The 22,805-nt window shown below is 42.4% G+C and overlaps 1 long non-coding RNA gene across 1 annotated transcript; it reads left to right on the forward strand.

The window, feature by feature from the left end:
- Nucleotides 1-478: 478 nt before the first annotated feature.
- On the forward strand, nucleotides 479-5,569 carry LOC137870121 (uncharacterized). The gene is made up of 4 exons (XR_011102678.1): nucleotides 479-673; nucleotides 788-885; nucleotides 4,154-4,259; nucleotides 5,140-5,569. It is a non-coding gene; the product is annotated as an uncharacterized lncRNA (long non-coding RNA).
- Nucleotides 5,570-22,805: the final 17,236 nt, after the last annotated feature.

The following is a 22,805-nucleotide window of genomic DNA, read 5'->3' on the forward strand; positions in this document are numbered from 1 at the left end:
AGCCCGGATGACTACAAATACAACCATAAACACATGCTGTTAAACACAACACAGACTGTTTTCAGTCAGTGATCTGGGGAGTGGTAGAGGCAGACCTATTTAACCGCGGTTTCTAAAAAAAACAAATTTGAGTATTTATTTGTTGGAGCTGCTCATGTCGAGGAAATGTCACCTCGCGCGGCTGCTGTTGTCATGGCGTCCTCACCTCGTTAGAATTCGTACGGGCCGCTCTTTGTCTTGCTGAGAGCATCCTGTGAAAGCTGCAAATGGAGCTAAAGCAACCGTACAAGTCTCACCGGGGAACATTAAAAATATAACGAGAGGTTACCAGTTCTGGGCAGGATGGACATGCTCTGCCTGACATGCTTGATAAACATGCAAATCTTGCACACGGTGTATTGGATGCAGCTGGCTATTCCCAACATGTTAATTATGTGAATGAAAATGTTCACCCTCCTGACTTTTTAGCCTTCCCCGACCTGCTTTTTGCATCACGATTGCAATGTTTTCTTTATCACAGCAAAAGCCAATGTTGTTTTGGAACAAACGGCTCTGCCCGCTGAGGTGAAACGAACACTTCTGACAAGATTTTGGGTGAAGTGAGGACATTTTTGCTCTGCCCTGCTCTGTTTGGGAATTTGGTACAAGCCCTCAAAAACATTCAGCGGAGATGGTAAGCAGCAAGCAGAAACAGCGGTTTTCTCCCTTCGCATCCTATCTCTCCCTCCCTCCTTTTCCCACTGATTTTTTTTCTCTCTTTCTACTTTATGCTTCTGTTGGAAATTAGCTGGAAGACAAAGAAGCCATGTGTTGCGACACGGCATGCTTACTGTACCGGTGGGGTTGGGATTTCCGGTGCACGACCTTCCAGGCATGGCTACACAGGTAATTAAAACTCATTTGGATTCTTTCTACATCTCTGCTGACAGGGCTGTTAGGGGCGAGACTTTGGGGGAGAGAGGTAGCTTGGCACGTTTTTACGGGGTGCACGGCCAATGTGACTCCAACTGAGCATGTGTGGGAGAGAAAGAGGGAAGGAAGTGCGAAAGAATATGGATGTTCAATGAGCTGTTTCTGTGTGTGTGTGTGTGTGTGTGTGTGTGTGTGTGTGTGTGTGTGTGTGTGTGTCTGTGAATAGAGTAGTCAGGAGAGTTTAGGGGGCAGTGTGTTTAAGCAGAGATAGGCAGCAGCCTGTACAGGAGGCTTTGTGACCCACATTGAGGAGGGAAGGGGTGATAAACAGAGAAAAGGAGTAAGAGATAGGGCAAGCAGGGGAGAGAGGGGAAGGCAGGGTCGGGGAATGAGAAACAGAGAAAGGAGTATGTGATAAAGAGGTGAGAGATAGAGGTGGAAGAAAGAAAGAATGAAAGACAGAAGGAGGGAGGGGGGGAGAGGAGAAATCCTAAAGAAAGAAAAAGGAAACGGGCGAGAAAGAGTTGGGTTTCAAATCCAGCGCTCCCGACAGTGGCATGCCAGATGACCTTGGGCATGTCACGCTGCCATCTGTTCCCTCTGTCTGGCCTGTCAACATACCTCTAACTCCAGTTAAAACATGACATTCCAGCTTCCTTACACACCAAGGGGCAGCCCGTCGTCACCCCGAGCGAGCGAGATAGAGAGACACAGACAGAAAAGGGAGCGACGGAGGAATCGTGAGACGGAGGGAGGGGAGAGCGAGAGATACAGTACGGGCAAGAAAGGGAGTGACCTTTTCTCCAACAGCCCATCTTTATGAGCTGATATTGTTATCAATGTATTACTCCCTGGATGGCCACTAGAGCTACAATAACGCCATTGAACAGACAGTCCATCATCATAGGACAAAGAGGGGCGCTAACTCTGACATCCTATGGGGCATTGGGTTGCAACTGATTGCACTCGTAAATGAGCATGGCTCTCATAAAATCATGTGGTAACTGCTTAGCGGTGCACAGGGTGATGGCTTTTGTTATCAACAGCTCGAGTGCCGCGCAGGCTGCCTGTTTGTAGTCGCGTCCGGGTGGCCGGGTCGTGTTTTCAGATGTGAAGTTAATCATGCATCCATTGAAATGTGTTATTGCAACACAGATGATGGGAGGAAGATGGAGGCACTTAAATTATTTATTTTTTTACCCAATTTTTTTTTTTTAGCATTTATTTCAATGTTTATTTTGATATGAGATTTTTTCCCTAACTATTTTTTCTTCTCATTTCATTTGTTTTACTCTCTTCTGAGGGATTAGTAGTATATATATATATATATTTATATTAAGTGGGCTGTGCTGTGTGCCTGAGTTGAGATTAGTTCTGGCAGTTGTAAAGGACAGATCTCTGATGGGTTTCGATCTCAGCAGGGCAGCTGAGGCAGCGGACCACGTTACTATCCCTGGACACATGTTCATCATTCTTTATACTTGCCAATAAATACTCCTTAATTGTTAATGACGTGGGCTGGGTGTGTGCAAGGATAAAACCGTAAGGTTGCCTCCAGAACATGAAACGCTCCGTAGCAAATTTAGAAAAATATCAAAAATAAATATCAAGGAATATCATGGGAGACTTCAGGACTCTGATGTTTCGGTTCTGCCCTTGGATAACTTTTCTTGCATAAAAATGAGCAACTACTATCCCCTATAGCTTGAGAGTGGTTCATGTTCACAAATATTGATTGAGTTGTCGAGGGCCAGTGAATGCCGCATAGCATTCCTATTTTAAGATATTAAAAACCGGCACCGATCGGTTTTTCAGTTCATAGCACTTATCACTGCAGGGCCACAAATTATTAGTCCGTTTTGATGAGCCAATATTGGCCAATTTCCCATGCCCTTAAGCAGACCTTTTGGGGCTGTGCAATGACAGACAGAGTCATATTTACCAAGAGATGGAGGGTTTTACATTTTCATGGCGGTTAATCATTGCGGTGATCTACGGATATGTGTGCCAAGCAGGAAGCTCCTCTACCCCAAAATCATTTTGAATTTGTCAAGAGACAGAGGAACTCAGGGATCAAGCTACTTAATATATTGATGGTATTAGTCCTGAGTCTGTGAGATTAAACCTCTCACAGCGCCGATGGCTGGTTTGGGTGAGCAGCACTGGCCTTCACACAGGTGTTTTTTTTGGGGGGATGAAGGGGCTTTATTCAAAGCGACCTGCTAAATGACCACACTGCTATGAATATGGAGTATGTACCCTTCTTTGGGGATTCAAAAGCGAACCAGAGGGAGGAAGTGAGCAGAGAAGAGACAGAGAGAAGCCTGGTATTTGGGTCAAGGAAAAACCTTTCTGAAAAAAAAAAGAAGCAAAAAGATCAGTAAAATAATCCCTTCTACCGCAAGCTACTTAAATCATTATTGAGCTCTTTTTCGGGGCAACGTTTTACTTCCACCCTTAATGTATTCACTTTCAGTTTCCTAGCAAAGCATCCCTGTTCACTTATTGCTGCCAAGTGAGGTGAGGTGATGTGCTGACATTGGAGAACAACCTAGCGGAAAGCGTCGTGGGACAGTGCCAATAACCAGAAAGATAATGACACCTGTGAGGAAATTCCCCACCAATTAAGAACGGAATATTTACATTTTAGGTTGAAGGCTGAAAACTACAACCTCCGTAGCTTTCACATTTCCCCTCACATAACCTCATGCCCTGCCAAACTACAGCATACTTTCCTCGCAGTCCTGACACTCTGGGGATTGGGGGAGGTAATTCTACAAAGGCCATGTCTTGCGCTCTCCTCCTCATCCTTCAGTGACTGATATGTAAGGGAAGTGGGACCTTGACCCACTCCTGACTTAGGGAAATTGTTGTGACCTCCCTACGCTTTTGGGAGGAAGCCAGACCTGGTACATATAAGCACTGGGGTGCTGTGGCTGCCTCTTCTGACCCCAAAGACCTTTAGCTGGCCTACCCTCTTCGGCCCTTTATTCGCAAACAGACACATGCACACGTAGCTCCCACTGGATGGATTGGGTTACCCCTTAGAAACGATGGCTGCCTCTGTTTTGCATCCTCTCCCCGTTTCCATCGTGGGAGCATAGGAATGCCCCAGTCATTAACACCAGCAGCCTGCCTGTACCGGCAGCTAAAAGGTCTGCATTCATGAGCGCCATCCTGGAAACCAGATGTGCTTGTACTGTGAGAACGTGTGTGTGTTTGTGTGCATGTGTTTATGCAGTGGCTGGAGTGAAATTCCAAGTGTTTAGGAGCAGCAGATCAGGCCATGTGTGTGCCTGAGTCCCCAAGGCCTGAGTGGTGCACAGGTCACCTAAGAAAAAGTGGAGGTAGGGTGGGAGGATCACACACACACACACACACACACACACACACACACACACACACACACACACACACACACACTCTCTTGCAAAACCAACTATGTGCATTTAACATTTCATCTGACTAATATGAACCTCTGAACTGAATGACCTTGCTTTGTATATTTTTCTAGCATTTGCTTCATATTTTTCAAAAACAAAAAATAAATAAAAATGTAATAAACAACAAAAAAAACATATTTCCCAACTTTCCCAAGAGGTATCCAGACTTGCAGTTATCTTCTGTTTCAATTGCCAAAGTTTTGAGATTTCACCCGCTAACAAACCCACAAGAAAATAGGTTCTAATGAAAACTGTTGACAGCTGGTTCTGTGATTATATGAAGCAATCAGGACATTGTTCGTGAAAAGACACATTGTTGATGAGATTTTCAAACATGATATTTCAATAGGGTGGCAACAGAAATCTGAGCAGCAAATATCTCGATACCTCAGTAAATAAAACCAACACTGTCTGCATGTCTTGGTAGTGGTCTTGTGGTTTAGGTGAACTATTTATAATTTGTTGCAAATCAGCAAAAACCTATGACTTTATTTTGACTGCATGTGAAATAAAATTCTAACACTGGCAGTCTTTGGTCGACCAATCAGACAATTTTTTATTGGCCTCCCCAGGGTGTGTAATGTTTATCATTTTCAACCGCTATAATTCTCCTAAATTCAGTCTGCGGGAGTACACAGGTTAATCTCCACAAGCTAAATATCATACCTGGGAAATCCAGCTTAGTGTAAGTTATTAAAGACACTATAGGACGTCTTGAAATACTGTTAACAGCTCTAATTAAGGAGTTTTAATTCTTGTCTTTAATTCACTTTTCCCCACACAGATCCAAGACAGAAGATACCAAATGCTGCCAACTAATCTTTGCCACCCACAGAAAACAACAAGGATGCCAGAACCTAAAACAAAATGAAAATACATTGAATACGTTTCAGAGTCAATTATTTTTCTTCCAGTGAGAGCCTTGCTAACACTGGGCAGAACAGTCCCATTTTGAAGTGGCAATCCATTTTGGCTAAGTGATGTCATGCAGCCCGTCACGTTAGTCTGTGTGAAGCAGTGGGCCTATTCCTCATCTCAGCGGCCGCTCGCTCATGGTGGGGACAAACGACATTTCTTCTCATTTGGAAGGAAATAACGGGGCCAGAAACTGCGCTGGCAGCCAAACAAAAACTGCACCCAGAGCTACAGTCAACCAAGGACGCCAGCAAGTCTTTGTTTGTTTTTTATTATTTCTCAGGTTTTTTTTTTGTTTTTTTTTTGTAATATTAAAAGAGCTGTGTGGATATGCTCTCATATTACTGGGGTTATTTCACTTTCTGAGTTGCTATGAGTAGTTTCAAACTGCCAACGTGTTCACGGCAAACGGGCAGTCATTTCCAACGGACACCACAAAAACAGTAGCGGAGACTTTGGTTGGGGAATAGCAAACCCCTTAGCCCATTTAGGTCGGCACAGTCACACATTTATTCCCTCTATTCCAATTTTCATGACCCGCTCACGGAAATCCTTACGCCAGAGACAGCTTCATTATTAGCGTGCATTGCACAGAGCAGGATATTGCATAGAGAAGCATATAATAGCCGAGCAATTTGAGTTGGGCAGCTGGGCATGCAGGTATTGTAATTCTAATTCCCCTTCTCAATTCCCAAGTCCCCTGTATAGTAGGCTGTGTTTCTTCTCGAACAAGTTTGAGGTAACGTTTCTTTGAAAATGCTCTGAAACTGTTAGGGGTAGAAGAAGGGGATGCGGCTGATGTGATTTTACATACCATTTTGCTCAAATTATAAACCACTTATGGCATTCCTGATTGCCACTCTACACACTTTTCTGCATATCTCATTTGAAACGTATCACACGTGGATTGTGAGAATAAAATAAATAACACAACAAATACCAGCAGAGTGTTTTTCTGCTGTGGCATAGAACACTTTAAAAATAATTACCTAGCAAGCAAGCCACCGCTGTTCGGTAGAATCTACCAAAATACACAAAGAAGTCAAAAGTAAGCATTACAAAAAAAAGTATGTTTTTTTTTATCGCGAGTATAATTTAAATACAATGAATACATGATAGCTTCTGCTTCCATCACCACATTTGTGGAGTAAAATGCCTCCATGTTATCCAACATCTAAATGGCCATTAGCTGCACTAACCCAATTAACGGAACAAGATCTAACACAGCCTTCCATTGTCCTTCCATCACAGGAAACAGTAGAGGTTTGCTGCATTCTGATCAAATGTACTGTATGGTGATTAATGACTGCGCTCCCACTATGTTGACAGGCTGTAACAGCTCTAAAATTCAGCCCCACATTGGCGCTACACATATTTGTCTGTATAACTGACACTTGAATGAATAAATTGGGCAATAGCTCCATCACCAACCTGACTACCTATACCCAAATTTTCTTTCCAAATGAACAATAGGAGTGAGATGCTGTCAGGCCCATGTTCCCTCCCTGACATGCCACATCTGTGCATCGGGAATAATGACCAGGCTAAAAATATTAGAAACCTAGCAGCAAATTGCTTAAAGGTCGTTTTAATTATACGGATGGGCTGTCGAGCAGTCACGCTTGACAGAAAATAGAAACAAATGATGTAATGGCTGAATGAGGAAGTACCCTCGCCCATAGCTTGGTTCAAACCACCACAGGAAGCTCCTGTGCGAGCTGATAAAGTATAGAAAATATATGAGAAATATATTCTCTCAAAAAATTCTGACCTACATCCATGTGAGAGTTTTTCTCACACTTGCTCTGGGAAAAAAATAAAAAATAGAAAAGGCCAAAACTTCTGAGAGAGTCGTTAAAATCTGAGGCAAGTGGGTGAAATGGATTAAATGCACAGCGGGAGAGAATGTCCATATATGTGGGTCATTTTCTTGGCCTCAAACATGTTTTATTTACAGTTCTTTCTACTCAAAACATTTGTGCGCTGCAGCCGTAATGCCGTGTGAGACATTCTTTTCCCCACGAACGAGAACACAAGCTTATGAACATGCCTTAGAAGCTTACATACATTAGCGAAAGAAACACACTAGTCATGGCATGTATTTGTTTTTCAAAGATTAAAATGTGTCGGGGTACAGTAAATCCTAATAAGAAAATGAAACCCTGGCTGAAAATAAAAGGAGACGAGCAGGGACCAGAGCAACACAGCAAGGCTGAGAGGAACAGATGAACAGAAAGAACAGGAGGAAGAGAGAAAGAGAGAGAAAGACTAACTCTGCCCGTGAGGTGTATTTAAATTATCCCCATTTGAAAAAAAAGAAAAGTTTGAAGCACTTATCAAGCCATAAATCTCCGGCCCAGGAATTAAAAAAAGTAAAAAAGAAATAACAAACACCAAACGTCATGCTGCTTTGAATGTCTGCCGTCTTTCCCCCACACCGCAGGAGTTCAAAAGAATAATAACTTTGCCCTCACTCATCACCGCCCAGAGAAGCGTTAGGGCAGCTCATAATATTGTTTTTTTTTCCCCTTCTTCTTCGTTTTTTTAATTAGTAACTCTTATCAGATCATTAGGGACTGTAAAAATCAGCATAGCTATAGTGCAACTGTGAACCAGACTAGTGATTCAAGTGACGGCGGTGTCGTAGTTAGAAAACTCACATCTGTCTGATGACACTTTCTGCCATCTCTGGTAGATTACGTGCTGTGACCAGAAGGCTAAAGGGATGCTAATAGAGAAAACATTGTGTGGGATGGGAAAACATGTGAGAGTGCACGAAATTATTCAGGATCAATATGTAGTATTTTAAATATAAGTGTTTAGGTGCAGGAGGAAAAAGCTTGAAAAAACAGGCTGATACTCGGTTGGGACCTCTGCCCTAGCTGGATGCAATAAATCTTGCATACTTAGAAGTACTACGTAAAAAAAAAGACCAGAAGTCTAAAAAAAGAGAGGGAGAGACCAGCTACAGAAGGTCGAGAGACAGTGAGAGCGATAGCCGGAGGAGAGGATGGAGGGTGGATAGTGGTGAAGCGGTGGAGTGGTACTGTAAGGCCACTGATGGAGAACAGATGGAAGGAGCAGGGGGTTGAGATTAGTGCTACATGGGGACCGGGCCTCTGCAGTGCTTAGTGTCTAGTGGTGTTTGGCCCTTAGGCGGTGTCCTCACCACTCATTTCTCTCCCATGGTACCACCGTCACTGGCCAGAGAATCCCAGCATGCCTGCCTGGTCTTCCTTCCACTCAGCGCTGTGCAACACCGAATCCATTTCTCGACATTCTCGTTCTGGCATAAACAAGGCGTCTCGTTGGCATGAAAGTGTCCCTCAAGGAATTACACAGTTGGTCTCATCGTTTTAAATCTCTGCCATGCTGGACGAGTGAGGAATTTACTCAGAGATTGTATTTATTATGATGCTGCGCGTTTGTCACGTTATTTCCAAGGATATTGCCTTTGTTTTGCATTTTTATGTATCTATTTATTTTTTTATTATTATTAGGATTTTGTTTTCCACATCCGATTCCAGTGCTGAACCCCCTGGCAGCCTCAATTCAACCATCACTCAGCGCAGAACAATTTCAGCCACAGCCTCAGCCGGCCGAATTAGGGTAACTTGAGCTGCTCCAGATTGTAATCAAAGCAAAAATAATGAGTGCAGGACAAAGACCGGCGCTATTACTCTAGCTGGCTTAACATTTCTCTCCCTAAGGTTTTTTTTTTTTATATGCTCTCTCGCTCTGTCTCCTTTTCCTCCCACAAAGTCCAAAGAAACACAAACAAACAGCAGAACAGAGGAGATAAAAATAAAAAGGATGGAGCAAGCAAGGCTGGTGGCGAAAGAATGAGCCAGAAACAGAGTAAGGACTAAACAGAGGGAGGTAGCGAGTGGGGCAGCGGGCCTGTACTGGCCTCCACAGCCGGGGACTTGCAAATGAACTAATCACCTGAGGGGATTCTTCTCAGCTTACTTAAACAACCAGTAAGTTAAACACACATGCTTCACAGCCATCGCAGCGTAGGTCTGTGTGTTTGTGTGTGTGTGTGTGAGTGTGTCCGTGTGGGTATGTGAGCATTTGTGACCTGCTGCCCAACTGACTGAGGCAAGCAGCAGGCCGTCACAATAAGAAGGCATCTGTTCCAGCAAATCATGGCATAGGCAGAGACAGTTAGCGAGATGAACTGGGAGGGAAGCCGGAGCCTGGGATGAGCTCAGTGTACGGTGGTCCCCATTTGAGTTTTACTGATTGTTTTTCTTTGCAATAATACAGGGAAACTAAATGATATGTGACTGCAATTTGTTAAGAAAACATGGGGCCTGCTGCAAATTAGGCATGCTGCAGTACTTCCACCTCTTTTGCCATGCGAATATAAGTGGCTTTGGGATGTGACAAGGAGACAGAAAAGGAAAACATCTTTTGTTTTGTTTTGTGCTCGCCTTTTGAGACGTCACAGATTTTAAATATCTTTCAAAATCTTATCTTACCTTTGCACTATTAGCTACACCAACAGATGTGCAGAAGTAATTTACAAACTAAAAAGAAACAAAATAAACCAGCCAACAGTGTTGCCACTGGAGACCTATCATATATAGAAAAATCAAAAGCCACCTACCAATTCTGACATCTTTTCTGCATTGTAGTATTTTGTACAAAACATGGCCAAACATCCCATCTGAATTATTCCACTCCCACTATCCAGCACTCTTCTCTCAGAGCTAGTGTCTGACAATACCGTGAGGCAGGCACAGAGCTTGCTGCACAACCAACATATAAGGAATTCTGTAAATTTCACACCCTGCTGCCTGCCAAAAAAAAACCTGGGCCCAGATTCTGTGTTTTTGGCCTCTTGAGTCTCATTCCAATCTTCCCCCCACCTGCCACCAGCAGAGGACCCTGTCCCTGCTGCATCCCTGTTTGGACGCAGCTCCCAGAAAAACATCTTGAGGTCACCGACTATGGGGTCACTTCATACAAGACGGAACAAGCTCAGATCTGTGGCAGTGTGCAATCTGCATTATGCTCAGAGAAATCATGGGGAAACTAATTATAGGACAAGACTAAAAGACAAACAGCAGTACAAAAAAAAAGGGAAAGAAAAACAATCAAAGCAAAGTGGAATCTAGAGCCAATGTGAGGAAATACTCCTCTGTTCATATCGTATATGTTGAGGCCAGATAGATTGGGACTGGCTTTTATACAAGATCTATTATTGCACGGCGCCTTATCGAAGAGAATCCAGTATTCACATATACGTATAGGTCCCTGATGAGCTGTCATCTGCTGGACTGCCAAGCTGCATTTTTTTCCTTCTTGTTTCCGTCTCCTGTGATGACATCGCTCTAACAGAGAAATCATGAAAATGTTTTTGCCAAGAGAAACACAGGACCTCCCCTTTAATTCTATCTGGCCAGCATTTACTTGAGAGATGAGCTGCAGGCTGCTGACACTATCAGGGATTGTTATGCATTTTGATGCTCCAATGCCTAGAGGGGCAGAGGAAATGTATTGATGGGAAATAGAGGTCCTGAGTCAAGCAATTTATAGGTCCTTCTCTTATATGGGAAACAAAGTTAAGTGAATCTCAATAAGCACAGTGGTGTGCAGAGTTTCCAGCTGGGGCCCCGCTACACGCTTCTGTGAGAAGTCTTTACAAATGCCTATGTTGGATACGTAGAATATATATTTACTGCATTAAATGTAATGAAAAATGCATAAAACAGCAAGCTAATTTGTTTTGGGATTTAATGCAATTGTGTGCAATTAAATGGGTAAATAAAATAGGTTTTAAAATAATTAGTGTGTCAATGAGTGTGTGCTGTGTGAGAGAAAAAAACAAGGGAGGGACATACGAGGGAAAAAAAAAAAGAGATTTGCAGCCCTTATACTATAAGTGTGCATGCATTTGTGTGCGTGTGTGTGTGTGTGTGTGTGTGTGTGTGTGTGTGTGTGTGTGTGTGTGTGTGTGTGTGTGTGTGTGTGCAGTATATTTTTGCATCCCCTTTTTTTTTGTCTATCCTCCACTAAATTGAAATAAATACCAAGTCTTTCCAACCGAGCTTCAAGATTATTTGCCTTTTTACAGCATAAGCTTTTTCCTACTGTACAATTTTCAAGCACAGGGAAACCACTAAACATGGCGTCCCACAATTGAATTGCTTCTCTGTTTCCTAGTCATTGCGGAGTTAATAGCTGGGTACAGGTTACCGTTACATGTTATGTGACATATTTATTGTGCCACTGGCTGCAAAAAAAACACATCAGTGCTTTAAACCTGGAGGGTCGCCAAGCCACAGGTACAACATTGTAAATTGTAATTATTGTTATTATTTTTACAGGCTAAAAAAGGGGCAAATTAAGTTAAATCTGAGCCACATTAAAATATAATAGGGCATTATATTTTACCAATCAAAATATCAATGGAAGAAATATCTTTAATATATGATCTGAATACACACAATGTTACCACACAGAGGGAAAAATGGTAATGGTTTATTTTTTTTTTGTTGGTCAATTCACAAATGTTCCTGGTTTCATTTGGATGGCAGCAGCATCTTGTAAGGGCAGCCAGTGGCCTCCAATCAGGAGCTGGATTTGTTTTGCAGCATCCCAGTAATTAACTGATTGATAATTTCTGGGTTGGTTTCCCTTAATTACGGGGCTGATTGTAAATGAACATGGTGATCCAGTGAATTGGAGGCGACCTACACAACGTGGAACACCTCTTCCAGATTTCTGTCATGTCTGGTCACCGCCCACACTCTGTTGGCTGCCTAAATGACGATGAAGAAATCTTCGCCTGCCTGGCCCCCTTTACCACACATATATTATCCTCTTAGAGATACAAGGCAAGCTGGAATGTATTTTGCCTTCTCAACTTTATGTATAATTATATCCTGTTAAAGGTTATAATTTACATTTTCTTAAATTCAGATTTAACTTATCTATTTAGTAACATCTATATACCCTAGATTATGTAGGCTACATAACAAATGTTTTTGCAGACAGACATTGTCATTTGTATGAAAGCACAGTGAAAAAATAACAAAAGTTAAAAAAAATATATTATTATTATTTTTAACTCAGTAAATCTGTGTGTAGGCACAGCCTGAGATGGAGTGACATTATTTCAACAGGGGGAGCCACCTTGCTGTCATGGACTGGGCTTTAACAAGACAACATGACGTTCTGTCTAACAGGTAAACGCGCAGAATAGTGTGGGGGAGGGGGGGGGGTTCAGCCGGTTTAGAGAGAGATCAGCTGGTTGGCTGTACAGATTCAGGCACAACCTTATAGCTGTCTCGGCTTTTGTGTGATTTGAGGGGATCACTTTAGCACATTTTTGTCTATACTGAATTGAATGTACTTGCCAAAATAAATATTTCACAAGCAACGAACAATTACAAAGTAATGTTGTATATAATTAGTATAATATATCCATGTTAAATTTTCCTGGGCTGAAATAACTTAAGCACTTCATGTGACAGCTCAGAAAACTATTTTTTTTTTTCCATTAGAAGCGCTCTTTACATTATAGTTTCACTTGCCTTGTTTAAGGAGTAGCTGGACTACAAGTGACATACATTGACAAAATGGTGGAGAGGATGGCAGGTTGAATATGAGACCGACAGATGATTGAAGGAGTTCAAGAGTCACGCTGCCATGTGGAGGAGTGTTCGGCAGCAGCTGCAATCAAGGCCTTTATGGTGGCCATTACTCCCAGCTGATGGGGAAAGCGGAACCTCCTCATTATGGCTGCCTGACAGCGATCAAGGAGAGTAAAACCTCCACAACCTCTGAGTTACCCGTGACCCAGTTGCTCACCTTCCAGTGACATCAACACCAAGACAAGGGGGAAAGATGAGGGAGAAAAACACAAACAAAGATGGCATTCTCTACACACTCCTCTGTGAATGTTACCTCTTAAACCTCATAAATGAGAAGCAAATGTAAGGCAACAGTGTTTGTATTAGCCGGTCATAGAAATATCAATATCAGGACTTGTGGTACTTCTGAACTATGGTGCTTCTTTTGTCTGGAGACTGATACTTGGCAAAGCACCGGTGAGCTATGCTTCACAGGATTTTCTCGTCTCTTTATTTCAACATCTCCTGGAAAGGTATGTGGAAAATCTTTTGATAAACAGAGCTGAGGGGGGGGAAAAAAACTCAGAACAGGATAGTGTACAGTGAAGCATATGTCTGCAATTCAGCTTTAAGTCCGGATGAAGTCACAATGGAGTTTTGTTTACGGTATCATCAACATTGGAGCATGCCTTGGCAGTGCTTGCACAACTGCACAACGATCACATAATCTGTTTGCATGCCAAAGTGTTTTTTCTATATCTGGGCAGGGGGAAATTTTCCAAATGACTCATTGTTTATTGTCTAAAATAATTATTCAAGAGCTAAGGAAGATTTTAGACAGCCTATATATGGTTTATCTTCTAAGATGCAACGGTTGAGTTGAATGGAGTGGGCATGTTTGCATGAGAGTTGCCCCAAATGCCAAAAATGTAAGATATTCTGAGGTTGAAAAAGCTTTTTTCAACAGCAGGGAGAAAACACATTTACTGTAAACCTGTATCTCCTTGAACTGCTGCCTCAATCTAAAAAGTAAAAAGAAAAAAAAAAACTTCCATTGCTTCTCTATTCTATGAGAGACCAAGGAGCCATCCATCACTATTTTCCACAGTGCTTTACCGCCCAAACTGCTCTCTCAACATAAAAAAACGAGTACTGTGGGTCTGGGCAGAGGATTTTAGCCTCTAAAAAACTGTACACAGTGAGGTACACTAAACATCTATTACTGCATTCATTCTCAGATGAATATCTATTAAATGTTTCAAGATTTATGTGGGACATTTTTCAGACTGATATATACAATTAATCTATAATAATCTGTTTTAAAATGTATTGTGTATCATTTTAGAGATACAGAAGTTATTATTATTTATATATATTTTTTTACGTCACATAAGGCCATATTTTTCCACTGACAATTAAAATACGCAATTTACACGACTATGCAGTAAGGCACAGTTGGAAATGATGGGATTTATTAAAAGCACTCCATGTGAAACAAAATTAATACGATTTGATTTGTATGGCAAAAGAGCGCATATAAAACAAAACCAACAAACCCCCCCCCAAAAAAAAAATCCCTTAATTTTGTATTCATAACATCAAATCCGAGCAAACAGTCATAGGTTAAGTCTCGGTAAACATGCTCTCCTTTCAGCGTTAACAGAATCAACAGTAAATTATACATGAGAAGCAAGCTTCTACCTAACCCATTAAAAAACACCCTAACCTGCAGGTCAGGCAGCACACAGCAATAACAGAATCTACCATCGCACCTTTCCTCTTCATGTCAACTGAGATAATAAGGGCCTCGGCTGGGGGCATGACATGAACACATTCTGATACTGCGGCGGAACCAAAGTGGGGCCACTGAGCGTCCCTGTCAAGTGCCAAAGAATAGAAATACAGTCGTTGAATAGCCATGCAGCCAAATCCAGCAGCACCGTGCCCTCAGACAATGGGTGGGGTGCTAATCCCCCTTCATGGGGTCTGCATCCCCTGTCATGCCCAGTAGTGAACCATGCTGAGACGCTGCGTTGGCGACTGACACCTAGACAATGGCGGCGTCCCGGGCCGCCGTTGGGCCAGTGTGCTCTGCACTGCTGTGCATGGAATCTGCATTGGGGGGAATAAAAGAGATGAGCAATGTGTTAAACAATAAGCTGCCTGGGTGCTGAGACCCCCGTCAAGAGGCTCGGTGTGGCCACCCATCAAAAACCCTTGAGCCCAGCATTCGAGGCTGGCTGGCAGACAGTCCAGCCCACGCCCACCTCCTCTGCCAGCCACCCCTATCAGTCTCGTGTCTGGGTTGGGCCTGCTCTTCTGTCCTGTGCTCTGCTCTGCTGGACCTGACAGCTGTTACCGGGGGAAGGTTATTCACTCAGCGCATCTCTTGATACACACACAATGACCCCATAGCCCCCGCCTGTCTAACCAACCAGCTCTTACGCTCCGCGACCAACAGACAAGGTGGAGAAAACGAGCTGACGGTGTCACTCGTCCGCCACTTGCATTTCACGCTACATATGCGCCCGGAGACGGCTCTTTTTCGCCCCCAAATAACTGAGCTGACTGAAATACACCGTTTGTGGGGATTTTTTTTTTCCTTTTACAAGTCGAAGGCAAGATGGCAGAAAAATAGGTCAAACACCACGCAGATGTGGTTCAACTGAAAATGGCTGCTGTCGAGGGCGTGTTCATCTGAATAGGGGGCTGCAATAGCACCGAGCAGAGACGGGCGGCGCTCTTACTGTACTTACAATTCAGCTCATGAACACATAACACAATTATGTTTTGTGAAGACTAAAACAATATGCTAATTTTTGTTATTCCTGAATTAAAAGAAATTATTAATATTAATGTTGGTATTAAAAATCAATGCTCAGCACACACACTGATACCTAAAGTATTTATATTAGAACAATTGTGGCGATGCATTAAACATAACAAAAACAAATAGTATTTTCAAACATATTTCTATAATTCCCAGGTTTTACAACTTAGTATTAGAATTTCTTCAAATACATTTTTTTATTTTATATTATTTGACCATGCCTCCTTGTGAAGGGTTGTTTGCTTACATCTTTTAACTTAGATCTGTTAAAAAAAAAAACATTCCTTTGCTAATTCACTGTGACAAGACTAACCAGCCTGTAGCCATTATAAAAGATAAAAACATGCAAGGTCAGTTTACTGTTTCCTTTTTCCTGATATTTATATTTGGTTTTATCAGTCACGCTGCAGAATTAATGCTACTAATTCAGGTATTCTGTTATTTTCTATTTGTATTCCTAGCCTTGAGTGGGCTACCATAGCCTTCATTATCTTTAATGCATTTTATCCCAGCTCACTGGAATTGTTTCACGTGCAGTGCACTCACAATGATCTATCCTTTTTGAAGTCTTTTAGTGTCTGGTATTGAGTTTCTTGTTATTTACAGATAAGAAAGGAGATGTGTTTATGGTATGGCACAGTAGTTGATCTTTCTGTGCTGTGCTGATGTGGTGTACAGTTTGCTAATTGGAAAATAATGAGGGTAATAATGACTAGCCACTCATTAAAATTAATCTGTTGAGCCTGTTTATTTCCGTTTAGTATTGAGCGTGAATGAAATGACATGGAGAAAGAAGGTATTAGAATATCATCTAATTATATTGACACACTTAAAAGCTGCTGTTGGTGTCCAACCTGAATATTTATATACTTAATGAGCATGTAATAACTCCTTCAACCAAGCCACATTGTGGCTTTACCATGTTGGCTAAAAATATGTTGGTATGAAACTGTTTACAATGCAAACTACATATAAACTAGAAAACAAGCTATTTACCGTTTCACACACACACACACACACACAAAGTTAATGGTATATATATGTAAATAAATATTGCATACAGGATGTAATGGGAGTAATGCATCTTCTACATTTGCACTTTTCTCTCACTGAGAGAAACCATTGCATAAATATGTTCACACATGCATACAGTATAAACGTGTACGAACACTTTTTATACTACACCGTAAATACAAATGTGTTTAGATAGAACAGTGACTTATCAATATTACGGGGGGGATTCCTAAAGTAACTCACATTACAACACTATCACAATACGCTGCGCATGATACATCTGCATTACTCGATATATTGCTAGAAAATCATCTTTCATCACAATATCTGTGTAACTGAAAAAGGAAAATTACCCCTAAAAAGGGCAAAAGCAGGAATTTACGTTTTTATTCCATTCATTGCATTATAGTGTCAGTTTCACAGAATGTACAATGCAACTTGTCCATGTCCACGTGTGCCGTCTTTCTAACAAAAAGTAATGTTGAAAAAATGGTTTGAGAGCACTGCAAGTGACTCTCACTATCTGTTCAAAGAGCAGAAAGACAATGATAGAACAAATGGCCGTATGTGTCGGGGTGAAAGTCGGAGGACCATCACAGCGAAAATACAAACAATAGTAAAATGTTGTTTATGGGACCTAGAGTCGGACTCACCTCGACCCACAAGGTTCTAGGCTTGGAGCAGCCACTCGACCGCCATGCTGAAGCGTAGCAAGCTAGTTTTTCTTCAGACGTTCCAACACCGTTTAGAGCTCCTGCTTAATTTAATGAAAATATTTAGATTTGGCACCAGGGTATCAATAGCGCATCACAAGCATAAGTAATATATTCCTGTATCGATATTTTGTCTCAGCCCGAAAGAATATTCGCAACCATCATCGGCCAGTGATCGTCACTACCATCATCATCGTTTTTACCATCAGCAGTGTTACCATCCAAACTTATTTTTCTTCCAAAATGTATCATTGCCACATTCAGTTTCCTCAGCTCAGCCAACTGAGCAGGCAAACACACACACACACACACACACACACACACACACACACACACACACACACACACACACACACACACACACACAGTAAATAGCCAGCATATAATGCATGTACATACACTTGCATGCAGCCATAAAAACACACATAGCCTTCTCTCTCTCTCTCTCAAATGGCAGGGCCAGTCGCAGATTGCTCTTTCTGCCTCCATCCCTGGCGGCAAAGCTGTACTGTCAGTTTACCTTGCCCCAGGACATCGATGGGACAGCCTATCAGCCTTCTCCCCACTGCCAAAGACATGTAGTCCTGTTTATCACCTAATTGACTCTCAGAGGAAGGCTAAGATTGACAGTGTCGCTCCCACATCACTTAAGTCCTTTTTTAGCCAAACAACCCCTGCATGCCATCACCTCTTAATAATACATCGGGGCAGACTTACTTTACCGTGAAAGCACTGCCTCACCTCGCACTTTAGTCAAATACAGCCCAGAGGAAAATCGTCGGAAGCCAATCACGTCTTCTCATTTGAGGAGATGACTTTCTCGGTCACTTTTTACCATTTCTATCTCACATCGACGATCAGAAGACTCAGAAGCGATTGAGTTTCGGAGAGGCTGGACGGAGCAACATGTCCTGACAAACCAACTTGTTTCGTATTCCCTCCAGTCGTGATCAAATGAAGCAGCGCTAATTTTGTCTGGCGTAGAAAGACAATTACGGAGGGCCGCTGCTGCCAACAGTTGACAGAAGTGTTGAGATAACATATATTTTACAGCGTATTTATTATGCGCTGACGGATGGGAAGACAGACTGGAGTTGTTATAACAACTCGAAACAGAAGCGACGGGATTGATTGAGACTAATTGACAGCATGAGAAAGTAGTGGTAGAAAAAAAAAGAAAAAACAGGGTGATTCGTTTAATTTCTCCTCCCTGCCACTTACTTGTCATCACCTGACAGGAAGCAACTTCTCTTTTGGCAATACACGCTGTGCATTTGACACCTCTCCGAACGCGCAGCCTGCCTCTCGTGATGGCAGAGGATGGGGTAAAAGGGCATCAGGTGGTAGTGCGAGCCAAGATGGCCCTTGTCCTCATCTGTCGGAGATTATTTCGTGGGTCGCGACTGCCGCGCTGGCGGTTTGTCATGCGCCACTTGCTGTGATGTCACCAAGGCCACCCTGGCAGATCTTTGGCCAGCTGGGTGCCGTCACCGAGCCTCATCGCGTTTCAACTAAGCGGTCCATGACTTTTTAAAACCCTGCGGGAGGAAAAATATTTATAGAGCTGCATAGTTACATGATCAGCGGAGGATATTGGAAAATAGTTGCATTAGAGGGTCTGCTCTGAAACAGGTAAACAAATTACTCCGGGCTCCCGGATAAAACTCCTGGCGGTCAGGATGAGACAAAAAAGAGGGCGAGTTGGCATCTAATCAAGGTTTTAATGAATAAGTAAGCTCCACACATGCACAAGAGTGAATCACCTCCCTTTCATCACTTGTTTGATATCCTTGTACTCTTTGTCTTTGCTCCCAAGGGTCTTGGGTAGTAGTCCAAGTTTGCAAAAAGCCCGCTTCTGTCGTGAGTCGCAATTCATTCAGTATCACTTGAGGCAAATCAAAGCCTCCTTCTCTTCCCTATGATACTTGTGTTTTGTCAGTGCCTGACAAAAAATACAGTTTTTCATCCTGAAGTTATTGTCGGGGCTGAGAGTCTTTGTAGGTGCTGCTCTCACATGTCTGGAGCCTGGTGAAAATATAACTCAGATCTTCAGCATGCATCCTCATAATAGGAGCAATCTGCTGCAAAAGACAACTATCAAGACCTGAAGACATGACTGTCGGGGTGCCAAAAGGCTTTATTAATTCTCTTAGCCAGCGTAGTTGAGCTGTGCTTTACTTCAAACATGCACAGAGACAGAGGACTCACCTGGGGAGAGGAAAGGTTGTCTGCAGCTGAGAGAATCTGATTTCCACCCTCTTGCATCCATCTCCTTAAGCCATCACTTATTGAGGAAATCCTCCTCACTGCCCAAAGTACTTCAGCTCATTATGCGCTAATGATCTGTCTGCTTTTTCAAAGTGTCCACTTTGATTACACAAGTACAGAGACAAACTTCTTGCACAGAACAAAGTTGAGGTACATAAGAATGAGTTTTTACTTGTGGCAAAGTACTAGTTTCTCAGTGGGCAGGAGAGCAGGAATATAGCCAAAGAACACTTTAACAAGATCTTCAAAAGAGACGCAAGATTTCCTCTTTTCCTGTGATGGAAGTAAGGTAAAATATGTAAAGGTAACCTGCTGAGTCATTCACTGCAACAAGCATGCGCACGCACGCACGCACACACACACACACACACACACACACACACACCTGAAAATACTAGCCTGGCCTACTGTACATCTACATTTCTTCCCTTAACTTCTGATGTTGTTCGCTTTACTCCAGTATATTGTAACAATGGCACACTGAAAGTTTCCTTGTGACACTTGAGTGTGTGTGTGTGTGTGTGTGTGTGTGTGTGTGTGTGTGTGTGTGTGTGTGTGTGTGTGTGTGTGTGTGTGGAGGTGTGAGTGTCCATTGGAAGGGTAGGGGAGTAATCCCATTCTCCTTTTCAATCTGGTAATTAACTTGACAGCATGACAAATGGACACGATCAGCCGTCTGCCTCCATAAGACACAAATATGCTGTATTACATGGTCCTATATGGGATTCCACTCGGCCCAAAAAATACATTAGAGAATATCCACTCAAATGGAATCAGAGTATCTACAGTTGCATGTGTGTTGGAAATAGCCATAGAGAACACGTGTCGGTACAAATGAACTCGAGTCATGTGTGCAAACCAACACGTTCTCTCAACAATGCGTCAAACGCCGCAGTTTGGTCAGTGCTCCTCAGCTTCAAACTATGACGCTCCACGTACCCCTTTAGCGTCAGATTTTTTTCACAGGTAGTTGGGTTTAGGCAAAAAAAAAAAAAAAAAAAAAGAGCATGGTTGATGTTAACTTGACTGTAACTACTAACATGACTAGCAAGTGACTAAGGACTCGCATGACATGAACAGCAGCCACCTGACCAAATACCCTGTGTTTGTTTGACCCAGCCACCCCGTGTGGATTATCTCATTCTTTATTATATGTCAGTTGCTTTGCCCATAATGCCGGCAGCAGGTGTGTCGCATTCACACGCTAAAGTAGCATCTGCGTCAGACGCTGGACACTCAGGACGATGATTCTGTTTATTTGATAGCACTCCTCTCTTTTACTTCTACACTTTGGCTCTCCCATAGTCTGCCATACTGTTAGGCCTAATGGCACAGAGGAGTCGACTTGTCTAAGTAGAGCACACTGTATATCACTGCTCTGTCTCTCCCTCCCCTCTACTCTACTCTCCCTCCATCCCTACCACCATTAATCTATCCCTCTATCTTGAATACCTGATTTGGCTGAGAGCTTTGCACTTCACTACGCTGCTGCCTGCTCCTGAGTCTTAGTGCATGGTGGTTCGCAGTGCACCAACTTAAAAACACATACGCATTATTGGAGACTTATCCAATTACAGACGCACAGCATACACAAGAAGAAGGTCTAAAAGCATGGGCTGACCTGTGGTGGCTGTATGTCTATAAGCCAATATGGTGCATCTCATTTATATCCCATTTCGGGGCCCTGTAACACACAGTAGGTCCCTGTAGTTGCTGTGTCACCTGTTTGGGGTGTCACGATAAATTAGACATGAAAACTCTAGGTAGCTAATTTAATTTGGTTATGTGCAGCTCTACATTAAATAAAACCGCATCATAGCGTCCAGAGACAGCATCTCCTGATAATGGAATGCATCAGATATCATCTTGAAAGGATATTTTTTTGAGAGCATTAGAACAAAATAAATACATAAAATAATCCCTTCCTGGCAATGCAACCAGGCGTGCTCCGGTTACTGATATTTACACAGTACAAAATAATAACAATGCTAATGTCAATAGAAACACAATAATGTCCCAATCTGATTACGAAACCCGTGTGTGTATGGCGAGTAGTAAATTCAATTTGAAATTTGAGAACTTGCCGCTGTCTGTAATGTATTATGGTGGGGGCTGGGTGGCGGAGGTGGTGGGGGTAGAATTTAATAAACCCGCCAAAAAATTTTAAAATGCATATTTGCCTGAGATAAGGTGGAGACTGTCCTATTTTTCTAAAGTAATTATGAGATTTTATTCATTTCTGTCATTAGTCAAACTGACAGCTGGTCCCTGCAGGCTGGACTTGTCCCATTCTCCTCTCCTTCTCACCTATCTGAGAAGGAACCTCATAATGAATGTTTACAACACACAGGTAACAGAGTAAATATTGGACTCATCAATTATGGAGGGTGAGGGAACTGGCAATCAAATCCAATGATTATTGTTACCGTCGGGGGCAACATGAGCCCTGACAGTGGCTGGTGGTCACACATGCAAGTGTAAGTACGGACACAACACCGGACACAAACACAGACCTAATAAACACATGCACAGAGACAGATAATAAGACACAAAAACACACATAACCCTCTCACCTTGCCATTATGTGGAGCTGTATCTCCCACACCAGATAGGGCAGAAAGGGAGCTTGTTAACATTGTGTTGGGGGAAAAAGGAGCGAACCGGAGAAAACAAAGGAAATGGAGAGAAAATACATTTAAATGATTCTGTTATCATCAAGGGCAGTGGCTCTCAAAAGGTGAAAATTGATATGGTTTACATTTCCAATAAAGAGGCATAAATATTTATCACTTTCACTATTCCTAGGTGAGCAATTATTACTTAAAAAATAAATGACAAACAAGGGGCTTTGGTTCCTTTGTCGGAGTTGTGGTCCTTTTGCTGAAAAACTTAATCAACGAGCTGGAGAAAAATAGCTTGTGTCGCTATTGTTACTGACCAAAAGAAATGTGTGTGTGTGTGTGTGTTTTCTTTTGCTTCATAATAGTCTAGAGACTTCATTTGTGTGGCGCTCAAAAGAACTGCATGTCTAGGCACGGCGACTTGGACTCCCTCTCTCTAACTTTGTGCTGATGTCTGCGCCTATCGTGTTTTGACAGCACCTCTCTCCCGCTATTCCACATTTTGG

This window comes from Cebidichthys violaceus, unplaced genomic scaffold, assembly GCF_023349555.1.
Source record: "Cebidichthys violaceus isolate CVI_PGR_0920_01 unplaced genomic scaffold, fCebVio1.0.p SCAF_13, whole genome shotgun sequence".
In the NCBI taxonomy this organism is placed as follows: Eukaryota; Metazoa; Chordata; class Actinopteri; order Perciformes; family Stichaeidae; genus Cebidichthys; species Cebidichthys violaceus.